The sequence below is a fragment of the Curcuma longa genome, chromosome 12 (assembly GCF_044706935.1).
Source record: "Curcuma longa cultivar G26 ecotype Majalengka, Jawa Barat chromosome 12, ITB_CL_G26_1.1, whole genome shotgun sequence".
Classification (NCBI taxonomy): domain Eukaryota; kingdom Viridiplantae; phylum Streptophyta; class Magnoliopsida; order Zingiberales; family Zingiberaceae; genus Curcuma; species Curcuma longa.
Window position 1 is genome coordinate 6942201 of NC_133872.1, and position 14474 is coordinate 6956674.

Sequence of the window (14474 nt, forward strand, 5' to 3'; positions counted from 1 at the left end):
TCCCGGGTAAGATAATATTTTTCCCGACCAAGATAATATTTTTCCCGGGCGGTAACTTATTTTCCGGCACGGTCACTAAGTATAGTGACCTGATCGATCATGTGATCGATCACGGCTAGCTGATCGACCAGCTGGTCGATCAGAGCTAGCTGATCGACCAAGTGGTCGATCAAAGGAAGTTGGTCGACCACTTGGTCGACCAACGTTAAAAAAAAAGCTTACCCCATGCATGCCATTCCCATGCATGTTACGTTTCTTAAACTTAACTTTTATATGAACTCTAAAGCATGCATGATTAATCATTTATTAACATCAATCATTTATATGAACTTTTATATGAACTTTTACATCAATCATTTATTAATCAAGTAATTAATTGCATGCATGATTAACATTAATCAAGTAATTTACTCCTTTCTCAACTCATGCATACATGCATGATTAATCAACTTCACCCTTGCATGATTAATATGCATGGTATCAAGACCATTAATTAAGTCACTTTATTAATCAAAGGTTTTTGACTATTCCGGATAAACTTCCACTCGTCTAGCCCAACAAGACTAAACTTAAATCTTTTGTATTTAATCCGACTTAATTAGTTGTCAAACAACAAAACAGACTCAAGTCTGACCAGACTCAGGTCTGACTGGGTCAGACTGCATCAACATTTATGTCACCCTATAGCTATAAATAAAGGAGGTGACAATCACACATGTATCTTTGGCATATTTTCAATCTAAAGCATGGTGAGGCTCTCACTTGTTGGTTCTTCATTGAACTAGAACTTATCAAGGCATCCCCTTATGGCGTTCAAAGACTTATCAACCTCCATCCTAAAGTTGTGGCTTCTTCTCTCTTCCTCTATACCAAGGTTTGACTTTCTTAAGTATCGGGTCAAGGTTCTATTCATCCTTCTTATCGATTTGTCTTTCTTTCTTTCTTTCTTCAATTCGTTGTGGGTTCTTGAGATTTTTCTCTATGGGTTCACATCAGTAGCAATCACCAAAAGGTTCATCCCTGGGAGGGTAGCATGAAAAGGTGCATGAGTGTCTAAGCCCTAAATGCTCTCTAATGATGGTTGGAGATAAAATAAAATCTCTGTCTTCAACTCTGGTGGAGTAAATCATCGATCTGAACTAGGTTATTGTATAACTCGGAACACATACCTGTGTTAACCGAGCTAGTACTAAGTCATAATTCTCTAAGACTTTAACTGTAGGTATGTATGAACGTAAGAAAAATATCCTATATAAATATCTGAATGTAAAGGTACAAATGACATGGATACAAATATAATCCTATGCTCCTCAGTGGAGAATCTAGGATCTGTGTTGGATACTAGAAGTCCCAACCTCAGTGGTCTTTTTCTTAATCCTAATATTATAAATTAATAGTTTTAAATAATTGACATGACTTAAATGAAATTAAGAATTGTTTAGGAGCTTACCTAGGCATATCGGATCAATAATAGAGAATAGAAGACCTAGGGGTGATGGAAGCCCCGCTGGGAGGCTGCTCGCAAGTTTGAAGGGAATTGGGGGCAGCTGAGAATTAGGTCTCGGGCACCTATATAGATATATTCTGAGTGCCTAGATTCTTATCTGAGCACCTGGATTTTGTAGCGATGCGGGAAGCTTAGATTTACTCTAGGCGCTTGGATTTCAAAAATTGCGGACGCCTAAACAAAACTGTGGGTTGTGTTCGGGAAGCAGTTTAGGGCGCTTGGATTTGTATCCAGGAGCCTGAATTTCATCGGACTGGGCTTCAATTTATGGGTTGAGTTTTAATTTTCATTTTATTAGGATTGATTAAGTTTTATTTAATTTGATTAAGTTTTAATTTATTAAGTTAAATTTAATTAGATTAAGTTTTAATTTATTAAGTTTAATTTGATTAGATTAAGTTTTAGTTTAATTAGATTAAATTTTAATTGATTAAGTTTTAATTAAGTTTATTAAGATTTAATTTCAAGTTGATTTTACTTGGGTTCCTAGTTCCATCTTACCCATTGCTAGATTATCAATCAGTTAATCTTATGGGTTGTATGAGATGACTTTTCAATTTTATCTTAATTAATTCAATATGTGATTTTCTAAGACTTGATTAGTTTTGAGTTATATTCAAGTTTACGTTGGGATCGTCCTAGTGCGTTGCGCGTGTTTACACATTTCACAAACATGCACAACAGAAGAAAATACAATAATTAAACTTAATTATTACAAGACAAGCAACATATACATACAAGATACAACAAGTACATGACATAACTGTAATTTAAAATTTTTAAAATAATAAATATTATACGTGTACCTGGTGTATAACGCTCAGCGAGAATAGCATCAATCAAACAACCCTTGTTGAAGTTCCACCTCTACTGGTGATCCATGCCAAACTCTTGTTTGGACCACTTCCTAAGTCATGAGTCGCATCACCGTCTTCGGTACTAGCTGACGATCGACAATGATCGATACAAGAGAAAAATCCTAATACTGAAAAATATGCAACAACGTTTGGTGCGACCATTTTTTTAGGATTGCAAACTATCACTAACAATCATATTTCCGATGTAGTTTTTGGTAGTTAACCTTTGACTGCCAGTTTGGGGCAAGTGGTTGGAACTTTTTTGACAAAACGGAATTATCTCCGACGACTTCACAAGCTAGGTGGCGATTAGTGAGCTCCAACAATGCAAACAACCAAAGTGCAAGCTCCGACAACGGTTTACCTCAAGTCAAAGGAAACACGCACTTAAGCTGTACTGAGATCTTCATTGACATATGTATAGAACCATATGAAGTCTCAAGGTAGGTCACTCCAATGAACTAGTTACCTTTAATTAGCATTCACGTTTAACTCTCAACATCTAATGTCTCTAGCCAGTGAGAACAGTTGCTTGGCAAACCAAGGAATTTAACATGTGCTAGTCTCAACAAAATCGATGACGTCCGTGCTCATCAATTCATTGACTAGGAATAATTTCAATACATTCCTAATTGCACATGTAGAGATGCTCACTAGTTGTGATTCAATTACAAATTCTCTCATGCTATCAATTGTATTACGGACATTCAATAAATGAATTTAAGATCCAATCAAACAGATAGAACATATGTGCTCAAATAGTAAATTGTTATTTATCCAATAAATAGTATAACCATAAGGCAATTGCCTTAGGACACCTCTCAAATATAATAGACTTCTACTTGGCCTAAGGTCAATAGCCATGGTATCAAATATCATGCGCCTATATGAGTTCCTCAAATTTACTTTAAAGTAGAGATTAAAGGATCCGCAAGGTTCCTTTCAGTAGGAATCATCTTAATTTGTATTTTCTTCAACTAATGATCTTTCTGATCAATTGATATAGCCGAAGCACGTGTTTGGATCGATGGTAAGACCTAGGTTCCATCGCTTATGCGATTGTTCCATTGTTGTCGCAATAAGTAAGTAATGCTTCAACAATGGTTAGAACCACTTTAAGTTCAGTGATGAACTTTCCAATCCAAACCGCTTCGTTTGCTGCTTCATAAGTTGTAATGATGTCTTATTTGAAACACTTCAAACTTATTGAGCTACAATTTAAAGTGAATATGTACCCAGATAGTGACATGGAATCATCCTTGTTTGTCTAGTAGCTAGCACCAGTATACCCGCGTATATCCATATCATTATCTCCATACACTAAGAACACATCCTTAGTCCTTCGCAAGTATTTAAAGATTCTCTTGATAGCCGTCCTATGATCCATTCCTGGATCTGACCGGTATCCGCTCGTGACACTCAAAGCACATGATACATGGAGCCTCGTACACATCATAGCATATATTATATATCCTATTGCCGAAACATAAGGAATCTGGCTCATGGAAATCCTCTCGTCTTTTGTCCGTGGACAAGTAGACTTCGAAATGTGAACCCCATGCCTGATGGGTTGGTAACCTTTCTTTGATTCAAGCATGCTAAACCGTTTTAGCACCTTGTCTATATATGTAGACTGCGAAAGATCAAGCAACCTCTTCGATTTATCTCTATAGATTTTAATCTCGAGGATTTAGCTTGCTTCTCCCATGTCTTTCATGAAGAACATTTGACTAACCATTGTTTAACTGACTATAAAACAAGCATATCATTTCTTATCATTAATATGTTATCAATATATTATCACAGGAATATGATCGCACTCTTACTAACCTCCTTATACACAAAGGGTTCGTCAAATTTTGTGAGGAATCAAACTTTTGATTGCCTTATCAAAATGGATATTCCACCAAGTTAAAACTTGGATTTAATGAAATTCATTTCCGACTTCATGGTTGTTAATCATTTATTTTTTTTTGAACTTTTCAAAACTTCTTCATAATTAGTAGATTCCTCATTCTCAATGAGTAACACATCATTCGATTAACTTTTGAGAAATCCATATTTCTCTAAGGAATATTGCGTGTCCTACTCAATCTACGAAAAGGCTATGTCTCAATATGTTCAATCGATGGCTCATCACTATGAGTAATCGGTTGTGGTTTTTGATTAGGTGTCTCATTAATGTCAATTTGAGTCTCTTGAACTTCACTAAGTTCAACTCTACTCCCACTGTTTCCTGCAAGAGAAACTCCTGTAGGAATACAGCATGTCTTTAAACAAACACTTTTGTTACAGGAGAATAGAATTAATTACCCCTTGTTTCCTTAGGGTATCCAACAAATCGACATTTATCAGATTTAACTTCCAGCTTATCTGATACAGTCCTCTTCACATAAGTTGGACAACCCTATATCTTCAAATAAGATAAGTGAGGTTTTACTATTCCATATCTCTTATGGAGTAACATAGACTACCTTATTCGAGACTCTGTTTAACAAGTAAACAGTTGTCGCAAGTGCATTACCTAAAAGATCTAGGAAGATTTGTATGATTTATTATTAATCTCAACATGTCTAACAAGGTTCGATTTCGCCTCTTAAATACACCGTTATGCACGGGTGTATACAGTGAAGTCTATTGAGATAATATTTCATTGTCTCTTAGATAATTCTAAAACTCTTGACTTAGGTATTCATCACTCGATTGGATCGAAGTATCTAAATACTTTTGCCAAGCAATTTCTCTACTTCATTTCTAAATTCTTTGAACTTTTTAAAGACCTTAGATTTGTATTTCATTAAATACATATACCCAAATCGTGAATGATCATCGATAAAGGTAATGATGTAGTTATAATCTACTCTTCTTGAGTTGACATGGACCCCATACATTGGTATGTATAAGGCTAAGCAACTCTCCCACTAGTTCACCCTTTCAGGTAAAAGGTAATTTTAATCATCTTGTCCTTTTCTTTTCTTTTCTGCAAAAGGTGGAATCCGCCACCCTAGCGGCCCCATACGGTCGGTCCCATGATCATTAATCATCTTGTCCTTAAAGCATGATTCACATGTAACAAATGAATATAATTCAAATGATTCCAAACTGCTAACCCTTTTGGAGTTAGTCATGTGTTTCTTACTTATATGGCCAAAACGATAATACCACGAGTAGGAGGTTAATTGATTACCCTTTCGAGCATACTTGTTATTCATTTCGATATTGAATGGAAATATCTAACATGTAATATTATTATTTAATGTTTCGGTCCCATAAAAAACTCTATTAAAAATTAGGTAACAATAATTGTTACTAAAATCAAATCGAACTCTTTCTATTTAAGCAAGAAATATAAAAGATATTCTTTATTAAAATAGGAACATAGTAACAGTTTGCAGGTATAAGACAAGTCTTTTACTATTCCTAAAGCCTTATATATCATCACATATATTAGTGCCGCACCCAATATCCAATATCTAATTGTCTAAGAAAATAATATGACATGCAATTATGAAAATACATCAAGCGAATAAGACAGACATCACATGCCTACTTTCTCTTTACAAACTTTAGATAAAATTTGCAATTTCAGAATTGAGAATAATTTTCAAATTCCTATACCAATCCAAAAGGTTAGGTGCTAGTCAACTTATTAGTGTTCTAAATTATGCGCAATTCAAAGACATCATGCTTAATCAATTAAATATATAAATATAATCGAGCATATATAAGAGATGATTTGCAATGTATTTGTAAACAATTTACATACATTAATTGATCTCATTTATTTTACGAATTCAATAGTGCTTACTCTGAATTCGGGAGATAGTAGGTACTCTCCAAATGGGTTGATATCCACTATAGATAAGAACAACCTTGGAAAGAGTCCAACAAGCCATTCTTGACTACAGTAGTAGGTATCATATACCGATTATGTATTACGCATACATAACTATCATATTATACTGTCAACTACTTGAATGTTCACATAAACATCGGGTTGTTAACACATTGACATATATACATCATATACATAACACTCAACTTCTCCTCTATCTACATTGACCTTGGAGAGAGTCTAACAAATTAACACTTCAAGTTATAAAGCCAGCCCGCTAATCATGAGATCATATCTCGATGGTTCGAACATATGTAATTTCAAGCTGATATTGGAGAGAGTCCAACAACCCAAACAATGACTTTAACTTCAGTTCTAACCATATTAATGGAAGGTGTTAGCTTTAAGAATTTTGCAAGGAATTTTAGCTCTCATCCTCTTTTCATGCAAACAACATAATTATCTACATGATATGACAATAAATGACATGTCATAATTAATGCAATTAATTATGGTAAATAACATGATATGGTATAATTAATGCAATTAATCATGACTACTTCCAGCCATCGTCGTTGTAAATCTTATTTAATAAAATATGATTAAGAATTCTATTTTACAAATCAAAATTCTTTAATTAAATTAAAAAATAATTTTCATATCTAATTATATATTTTATTTTATAAAATACTTTAATTAAAAATTTTAATTAATTAAGAAATAATTTTTAAATTCCTATAATTAGAAATTCTTAATTAAATTATAATATTTTCCTAATTAAATTTATGACTAACTATAACACTCAAAATCATTTTACGCGTATGTCTTGCACTATCAGGCTCTGATACCATTGTTAGAATCGTCTTGGTGCTTTGTACGTGATTAAACATTTCACAAACGTGCGTAGCGAAAGAAAATATAATAATTAAAACTAATTATTACAACAAACGAACACATGCATACAGGTACAACAAGTACATGACATAACTATAGTTTAAAATTTTTAGAATAATAAATATTCTATGTGTACCTAGCATATGACACTCAACAAGAATAACATCAATTGAGTGGCCCTTGTTGAAGTTTCGCATCTACTGGTAATCCACACCAAGCTCTAGTTTGGACGGGTTCCTAAGTTATGAGTCACATCAATATCTTCAATACTAACTGATGATCGACAACGGTCAATACGAGAGAAAAACCTTAATATCGGAAAACACATAACAATGTTTGTCATGATCATTTTCCTGGGATTTCTATCTATCACCAACAATCATATTCCCGGTGTAGTTGTTGGTGGTCTACCTTTGACTACCAGTTTAGGGCAAGTGGTCGAAACTTTTCCGACAAAATGGAATTATCTCCAACAACTTCACAAGCTAGTGGTGATCATTGAGCTCCGGCAATGCCAAACAGCTGAAATGCGAGTACTCTTTGCTTGCTCCTTCATCAACAACTGCTCTATAAGTTGACTCACCATACCTCTGAGGTCATGGTTTTCTAACTCTAGCCTTTCTATCGTCAGTTTGGCTTCTTCTAATTCAGCATCACCTTCCATTCTAGCAGCTTGAAGTTCCCTTTGGTATTTTTCTTTGCAATATTCCAGCTCATCCTTGAGTCTTTGTATTTCCTCCTCACACCAATTAATATACTGCCTCTGTTCCTGAATCAAAGATTGAGGATTATATGGTATAGCAGCAATTTTTACAGCAGGTACCTTTATGTTGTGGTAATGAGGTCCACATTGTCCGCAGGAGGCTATCTTGCATTGAGGGCAGTATATCCTCCATTTATGCATTGCCTCCCTTCCGCAAGTATGGCATTTCAGAATTTGTTGCTCTATTTCTTCATTGTATTATATGGCTGAGTAAAACTATGCTTAAGGTATTTTCGGGGAAAGGTTCTTTGGAAATAAATATCTGCTCTAATTATGGACTAATAACATTAAAGGATCTTTCTTTAAAACTCTGGGATAACGAATTGCAACTGTTGATCAGTTATAGTGGTTCCTAAGAGGAAGGACTAGCGAATTGCAACTATTGATCAGTTATAGCAAAATCCTTCACTGAAAACTAATTAGCCTAATTTTTGCTTAAATCTGAAGTTATCTTTATTGTAATAAGGCGACCGGGGAACGACGGGTGGACTGTAAAAGGACTGGTCCTAAACTTGGCAGCAAAGGCAAGGTTGCCGCAAGTAAGACCAAGGGAACACCAGTATGAACAGGAAAACCCTTAGAACCCTCTAAGCTGTAAGCAATAACGAATAAGGAAAGAGGAAAGCAGAAAGGAGGCTATAAATGTTTTGATGTCTAGACACTGGGAAGAAAAGATTCATGAGTGGTATACCAAATCCAAAACCTTGAACCTAGAATACCTTGACCTCACAGAAACAAAGCCAACCTCAAAAGAACTAGCTCATAATATTTTGGTAGTATATGATAGAGTTTGTCTTTCCTGTAGAGTGCATCTAAAACAATTTAGCAAGATACAAGAAGAGATTGAAAACCTTAAGGCTGAAAATCAAAAATTAACAAAGGCAGTTAAAAACTTAACCACCGAAGTAGTGGAGAACAGGCCATTGACTCTAAAACAAATACAAGACCTAGTTCTGTTTATAGTTGAACAACCAAAACTGATTGAAGAACAGGCCTTAAAAATCTCAGAAGAAACCAAGAAAGAACTGAGAGAGGTAAAGGCGCTTCTGAGAAAGTTAGAAGCCTTAGCTGCATGAGCTACATCAATACTCAGGCAACTCAAAGTTACAAAGAAGCCTTGGCAGCTACAGAAAACATTGAAGCACCAGCAATAGGATTCTACAGACCTGGTACTGAAGGAAATCTTACAGTAGCACGAGCTATAGTGAAACAAAATAACACTGCCATACAACTACTGGTTTCTATCAAGGAGCAGCTTGATAACTTGGAAGCAAGGATACAGAAGCTAGAGAAACAAGCACAAGTCCCTGCTTCAACAACGCTACCAGATTCAGTCATAGAAAATCTGAACAAAAGAATCAGCGAGTTGAAAATCAGTGAAAAACCAGTTCCAAAGTCTGGAAGGTTACTAATATTTAAAGATCCATACAAAATTCTTGAGCAGGAAAAAGCTAAAGCAAGAAAATGACGACAAGGGCGTTTACACAAGATCCTCCTGTAACAACACTAATAAGGAGGAACGGAACAGAAGATGCACCCCTCTTTGAAGACCAAATTAGAGATTATCGCCAAGGACAAAGACGACGATATAATGCCCAAAGAGCTCTTCAAAGAATAGGGAGAAGGATAACCAGGGGTGAACCATACAATACTATTACCCTGGAACAGCAGCTTGATCCACAAGCACAACTAAGGCTGTCTATGCAAGAAAGAGCCTCAATAGTCCCAGCGGAAGTCCTCTACCATTCGAGACGTGATGATGCTCATCATCGAGTTTATGTGCATAGAGCTGAGGAGGCAATACTGGTAACTAATAATCAAGTTGACCGAACTTTTATTCAACCAGAAAGTTTTGTGCAGCTGCAGCGAAGCGGGATGAGATTCCTCCACATGGGAGTCATCCAAGTTAGACTCCAAATACTCCACAGACAAGAGGAAGGAACACTTGCACTGGTAGTATTCCGTGACAATAGATGGCAAGGAGATCAGGCAATCTTTGCCACCATGGAGATAGATCTGACTCATGGTACACAACTAGTTTATGTTATACCAGATACCATGCTAACCGTGTCAGATTTTTACAGAAATATCCAAATCTCTATTCTAGCAAGGGGTTACGATAATTGGCAGAATGGTGAAGCCAATCTACTTGTAACAAGGGGACTAGTAGGCCAGCTTTCAAATACTCCAAATGTGGGGTTTGCCTATGAAGTCCAAAATGTTGTTGACTACCTTGCTAGCCATGGCGTAAGGGCCCTACCAGGCAGAAGTTATAATACCAGAGATGTACTGGGGCAGAACTGGATAATCAGGCAATCCAGAGTGAACGTTCCCATGCAGCCCACAAATGTCAACACAAGGAACCTTCTTGATGGAAGAATTTCTTTGAGATTTGAAGACTATCAGGCAGCATCAACCTCATATGAACCAAAATATAATCAGAAAGATGAAGAGGTCCAGAGTGATGAAGAAGAATTAAGGCAGCACACTATAGCGGTGTTTATTCAGCAGGAACCGCAAGAACAGGAGGTGTTGTACGTCAAAAGACTGGTAGAATCCGCTAAACTTCCTGAAAGAAAAACTGACGGATCTGCAGGATATGACCTGGCCATCAATAGGGCACAGGATATCCCAGCATACGGAAGGTCCCTACTCCATACGGGACTAAGTATTAAACCACCAAAAGGAACATATTGCAGAATAGCACCAAGGTCTAGTGCAGGACTAAAAGGAATTATTATTGGAGGTGGAGTTATAGATTCTGACTACAGAGGGGAGGTATGCATTCTGGCATTTAATCTCACTGAAAATGATATTTTCTTACAAAAACATGAATGCATTGCCCAGTTAATATTTGAATATATTGCAACTCCCACTGTTATGGAAGTTGAGAATTTAGATATTACACAAAGGGGAGCCAAGGGGTTTGGATCAACAAACCCGCAGACTGATAAGCCTTCGACCTCAAAACACAACGAAGAAGAATGCTCTGTATGCTTAAATCTTAAAAAGCTTTATGCAGAAGAAGACTTAGCAGAAGAACTGGAGGGTGAATACATTGAATATCCAAGCTTCTCAAAATCAGCTGAAGAAAAACAATTGCTTACTGAAGAAGCTTTAATGGAACCCCAGCACTTTAATCTAGCTGAGGCATATGATGACACCAAGAAACTTCAGGAGCAGAGTAAACAAAGAATTGCTCAGTATAATGTAGAGCTACAGCAGCTAAGTCAACCTGTACAAATACAGGACAACACATGGACACCATTCATACAACAACTGTGTCCACCAGAAGAAGAGTTCCTCTATGTTACTATTAGCAATGATGAAGATACTGAAGAAGACTTCTTTGAATATTTACAGTATCTATCCAACCCACAGACTAACACATCAGAGGCGCAAGATGAATTTGTTAATCCATTCGCAACGGAAGATGGTGGGGGAGGTACCACCCACTTCAAACATTTGTAATTCAAATTCTACTAACATAATTGCTGCAGGAGTAGATGAGCCACAATGGGATATGGAGTATCCTCAGATAAACAGACTTGAAGAATTATTGGCTTCGTCATCAGCAATCTCGGAGTATAGGCCACCACAGGACACAGCAATGGGTCCAGTGGGCTATCCACCAGCGGTAGATCTACCACAACAGCCTAGGAAGCCTGATTATGAGGCATCAACATCAAGAGCCTATTTTAAGCCAAAGGACTATACAAGGCAATGGTCCTTACCCTCAGCACAGCAGCAGACGGGAGCCATATTCATAATACCAGCAGACCTGAGCTTATTTGATGAAGCCTTCATGCGATGGGAAAGTATTACAAAAAATTTGGTGGCAATGCAGGCTTTCTCAAGCGGCAAAGAAAAGGCGGAATTTATAGAAAATCTGCTTGGAGAAACAGAAAAACTCACCTGGATTCAATGGAGAATGAGTTATCCAAGTGAATACCAGGAGATTTTGAATGCTTCAGATGGAGCGGAAGGAACGCAAAACATAATTTCTCAGATAAGGAGAATGTTTACCCTAGAAGATCCCTATCAAGGCTCCACAGCAATGCAGACTGAAGCATACAAAGATTTGGAAAGGTTAAGTTGCTCTAACATGAAAGATGTTATACCTTTCTTAAATGATTATCTCCACCTTGCAGCTAAAACAGGAAGGATGTTTACAAGTCCTGAGTTATCTGAAAAACTCTGGATTAAACTCCCGGGAGACTTGGGCACAATCATACGACAAGAATTTGAAGAAAAATACAAAGGGAGTCAAGTGGGAGTACATCCAAGAATATTGTTTACATTCAGATACCTGGAAGGAGAATGCAAAAAGGCAAATTTCAGCAAATCATTAAGGGATCTGTCATTTTGCAGAAGTATCCCAATCCCAGGATATTATGCTAAGAATAAAGAAGAAGGAGGTATGGAGCTAGAAGATCTACAACCTACAAAGGTAAACCCCACAGCTCACATGCCCGAGTAGAAAAGCGAAAGCACTTAATTGCAACAAAGAAATGCAAATGTTTTCTATGCGGAGAAGAGGGACACTTTGTGCAAGACTGCCCTAGTGAAAAGAGGAATATAAAAAGAGTGGCAATGTTCGAAGGGCTTGACATTCCTGATGATCATGACATTCTATCAGTACATGAGGGAGAACCCATGAGCGATGCAATATACAACATCTCGGAGAATGAAGAATCATTCCGAAGCCAAGGTATAAACTTATTATTAAAAGAATATATAATGGTATTTCATGAAGAAAGCAGGACCTATTGGCTCGGAATAGAAGAAGGAGGATGGCAGCCAATGGTGAAAGTCTCAAAGGAGCAGCATAATTGCCTTCACAAATGGCAATACAATGAAGACATAGAGCAACAAATTCTGAAATGCCATACTTGCGGAAGGGAAGCAATGCATAAATGGAGGATATACTGCCCTCAATGCAAGATAGCCTCCTGCGGACAATGTGGACCTCATTACCACAACATAAAGGTACCTGTTGCAAAAATTGCTGCTATACCATATAATCCTCGATCTTTGATTCAGGAACAGAGGCAGTATATTAATTGGTGTGAGGAGGAAATACAAAGACTCAAGGATGAGCTGGAATATTGCAAAGAAAAATACCAAAGGGAACTTCAAGCTGCTAGAATGGAAGGTGATGCTGAATTAGAAGAAGCCAGACTGACAATAGAAAGCTGGAGTTAGAAAACCATGACCTCAGAGGTATGGTGAGTCAACCTATAGAGCAGGAAGTTCAAGTATTCATTGATGAAGGAGCAAGCAAAGAGTACTCAGCCTCAACCACTATAACAAAAAGCAGCCCCAACAGACTGTACAATTTGACAATAGAAGTAATAGTCCCGAAGGTACAACCTTTTAAAATTAATGCTATACTGGACACAGGTGCGACAACATGCTGCATAGACCAGTCATCAGTACCTAAAGAAGCAATTGAAGATAATACCTTCGTGGTAAATTTCAGTGGAATAAACTCCCAGACTACTGCAAACAAGAAGCTAAGGGGGGATACATGAAAATCGGTGAGCATCAATTTCACATTCCTTACACTTATGCATTTCCAATGAAAATAGGTGGAGGAATACAAATGATATTGGGTTGCAACTTCATACGTGCAATGAGCGGGGGGGGGGGGGGGGTACGTATAGAAGGATCGGAAGTGACATTTTACAAGAATATAACTACAATACAGACTCAACCAGAACCCGCAACCCTAGCTGCAATTGAGGAGCTAGAACTTGAAGAAGAGGAATACTACAGAATCAAGGAAAATGTGAACATACATACTGAGATAAGTATTCCTGTATTTCAAGCAAAATTCAGTTCCCTATTAAATGAACTAAAGAAGACAGATCATATTGGTGAAGATCTAATGAAGTACTGGAAACAGAATCAAGTACAGTGCAAGATTGAAATAAAAAATCCAGATTTAGTGATAGAAGATCGGCCTCTGAAACATGTTACACCTCAGCTGGAAGAAACTTTCAGAAAACAAGCATGCTGGAACTAAAGGTAATCAGACCCTCCACTAGCCGTCATAGAACTACTGCTATGATTGTTAACTCAGGTACTACAATTGACCCATTAACTGGACGGTATGTCAAAGGAAAAGAACGGATGGTGTTTAAACAAGAGGCTCAATGACAATACCCATAAAGATCAATACAGTTTACCCGGCATAAACACCATAATTAAATGGGTCAGTAATAGTACTATTTATTCAAAATTTGATCTGAAAAGTGGTTTCCATCAGGTCCCATGCACCCAGAGTCAATTGAATGGACTGCATTCTGGGTCCCGGACGGTCTTTATGAATGGCTAGTCATGCCATTTGGCTTAAAGAATGCTCCCTCAGTATTCCAGAGAAAGATGGATGCATGCTTTAAAGGTACTGAAAGTTTTATTGCAGTATATATAGATGACATCCTTGTATTCTCTAAAAGTGAACAGGAACATATGGAGCATCTGCAAGAAATGATAAAGATATGCAAGAAAAATGGGCTTATTCTTAGCCCAACAAAAATGAAAATTGGGTTTCCAACTATTGATTTTCTCGGGGCCACAATTGGAAATAAAAAGATAAAACTGCAACCACATGTT

The 14474-nt window shown here is 37.0% G+C and overlaps 1 pseudogene; it reads left to right on the forward strand.

Annotated features, from left to right (window-relative positions):
* The first annotated feature begins 9557 nt into the window (after positions 1-9557).
* LOC141842819 (uncharacterized) lies at positions 9558-13390 on the forward strand (annotated as a pseudogene).
* The last annotated feature ends 1084 nt before the right edge of the window (positions 13391-14474 follow it).